We start from the raw sequence: 3,026 nt of genomic DNA, 5'->3' as shown, positions 1-3,026 counted from the left end.
TTAACCTTGAGGAAGTCAAACTCCTCATGGTAGTTTTAATTATTTTCTAGTTGTTTGGTTTTTGCATGTCTAGGAGATCACAAGGCGGTCTTTTACCTATTGATTCCGAACTCGAGAGAACTTTGACAAATATTAGAAGAAACATTAGAGGGACTTCAACAATTGTGGGTATTGGAGAACTTGTGGACATTGGTATCATCCAAACGAATAGTGTTGAGTTTACCGACCCTTTTGCAAGACAAGGAGAGGATAACACAATTCAAAACCAACCACAAAATCAACCTACAATGCCTAAATTTTCATCTCATTCCGTACCAACCGAAGAGAACCTACCCAACGGTACTCCACCCCCCCCCCCCCCCCACACACTTGACAGGTAATTTCATTGCCAAATCTGCATTCATACAATTAGTTGAACGAAGCTAATTTGGAGGGATGCCTAGGGAATATTTTCATCTACACATGAAGACTTTTTGTGACTATTGTGATGCAATCTCCAAAACGGGGGTAACTCAAGATCAAACTCGATGGGTGTTTTTTCCTTTTTCCTTGATCAGAACCGCAAAGCAATGGTTGAAGAGCCTAGACAAGGCCACTCTTGGAATTGATTCATGGAAAAAGTTAGCACTTGCCTTTTACAAGAAATTCTATCCTCCGGAGAAAACCAACATGTTAAGAGCCCAAATCACCGGGTTCAAGCAAAGAGATGAAGAGTCTCTATATGAGGCATCGGAAAGATTCAAAGATACATGTCGCTCTTGTCCTCATCATGGGCTAAGCGAATGGTTTCTAGTCCAACAATTTTGGAATGGGTTGCATGAAGATGCAAGGAATGTGCTCAACATGGGTTCTAATGGAAGATTCACCGAGGTAGATGACAACCAAACTTGGGCAAAGATAGAGGAGATGACGTTTCACAACTTGCAATATAGTAGGCCAAGAAAAGCTACTAGGGGAGGGAGACATGAAGTTGATTCCGTCACACAATTGAGTGCCGATTTGGGTGCCTAACTATGCTCCCACATTGACACAATGAACTTGAAATTTGGGAAGACTATAGCCAAGATGAATGAAGCCTCTCAATCACCCAAGCAACAAGTCAATGCCATGGTGGCAACATCTTCTATTCCAAATTAAGTATGTGAGAATTGTGGAACTTTGGGACATGATCAACAAGAGTGTAGGGGCAGAAATGAGAAAGTGAATGCTTTCAAAGCATACAAGAATGACACCCCTTACTCCAACTATTACAATGAAAACACCAAATTTCACCCAAACTTCTCATACAAAAGCCAAAATGTTCAAAATCCTCAACCAACATACACCCCACCTCCAATGAGAAATCCTACTCAAAAACCCTTTTTCAACCAAAACCAAGGATTCCAAAACCAACCTTCCTACAATCAATCCAATGACCAAGCTTTTGATGTTCAAAAAGCGATCCTTCAAATGTAAGAGAGCCAACAAGACTTCTTTGCTCAAATGCAAAGATATAGCCAAGCCAAAGACACTGCCATCAGCAATATCCTTGCTCATACCAAGATGTTGGAAACACAATTGTCCCAATTGGCCGCTTTTAGTTGCCAAAGGCAAAAACGACAATTACCTCCTCAAGATAATCCTCCTATAGGACATGAAACCATCAATGCCATTCACTTGAAGAGTGGTACACGATATGAGGGACTTAAGGAGCCAATTAAAGAGGATGTTATTTAGGTAAGTGTCAAGACAAGAGATGTGATGGAACCATTGAGGAGAAATCCTAGGATAGTGGAACCAACTACCAGTGAATCATTAAAGAAGAGAAATGAAGAGAAGGTCAAAGGGGTTGAAAAAGAACCTATTGTAATTAGACTTTCATTTCCAAGTCGCCAAGCCAAGCCCAAGCTTAATGAGCAACTTGGGAAGTTCATGGAGATTGTGAAGAGCCTAGAGGTTTCCATCCCATTCACGGAGTTGATCAACCATGTGCCGGCCTATGCAAAATACATGAAAGACATCCTTACCAAGAAGAAGTCCATTAGGAAGTTGGAAACTATCGCATTCACAAAGATAAGTAGTACAATACATCAAGGGAATTCCCCACCTAAGCTTAAAGATTCGGGAAGTTTCTCCATTCCATGTACCATTGGTGATACCACAATCAACAAGGCCCTATGTGATCTAGGTGCAAGTGTGAATGTCATGCCATACTCGGTATGTGAAAGGCTAGTAGTGGGAGAACTCAAGTGCACTAATATGACTCTACAAATGGTGGACCGAACAACAAAGAAACCACTTGGGGTATGGGAAGATGAGATCGTGAGAATTGGAAAGTTTTTCATACCAGTGGACTTTGTTATTGTTGACATGGAGGAAGATTCCAATATACCGATGATTCTAGAAAGACCATTCCTACACACCGCCAGAGCGGTGATTGATGTAAAGCACGGGATGCTCACACTTGAAGTTGTTGATGAAACAATCACCTTTAATCTTGATAAGACTATGAGAGCTCCCAACTTGCATGAACCATGCTTTATGGTTGATCACTATATCTAGGAAGGTGACAAGAAGAAATTGGACTCCCCAGTCAAAGGTCAAGTGGCTCTATTCGGAGAGCATGGAATTTTTCACAACAAGAATGAGAGTTTGAAAAGCTCACCCATCATGACAAGTATCAATGAAGGCCTCATTGGCCATGACAACAAGAAAGAAGAGTTGCTCTTGCCAACTCATAATCCTCTCAACATGGGAGGAGAAGCAAAAGGAGTATATGGTCTATGGGATGACGAATTTGACAGATTGGTTAATCCTTGCATTAGAAATGCTATGACCTTAGACCAAGTCTTCGTAGATCCTTGTCACCACATTAACTCGGATTCCTACACTAATGGAGACAACTATGTATCGAGGTCTAAACAAGACTTCTATCATGAAAATGAGCAAGCCTCTGATTACTTCTACAAGGCGTTGAGCAACATCAACAACGCCCTTACTTTAGCCCCTTGACATCTCTCAAATGAAGGAGAGTTTGGTGGAGTCCT

The 3,026-nt window shown here is 41.3% G+C and overlaps 1 pseudogene; it reads right to left on the bottom strand.

Moving 5' to 3' along the window:
• Positions 1–677: 677 nt before the first annotated feature.
• On the bottom strand, positions 678–776 carry LOC141636236 (small nucleolar RNA R71; annotated as a pseudogene).
• Positions 777–3,026: the final 2,250 nt, after the last annotated feature.

Source organism: Silene latifolia, chromosome Y (assembly GCF_048544455.1).
Source record: "Silene latifolia isolate original U9 population chromosome Y, ASM4854445v1, whole genome shotgun sequence".
NCBI classification, from domain to species: domain Eukaryota; kingdom Viridiplantae; phylum Streptophyta; class Magnoliopsida; order Caryophyllales; family Caryophyllaceae; genus Silene; species Silene latifolia.
This window is presented reverse-complemented; position numbering and strand designations above follow the sequence as displayed.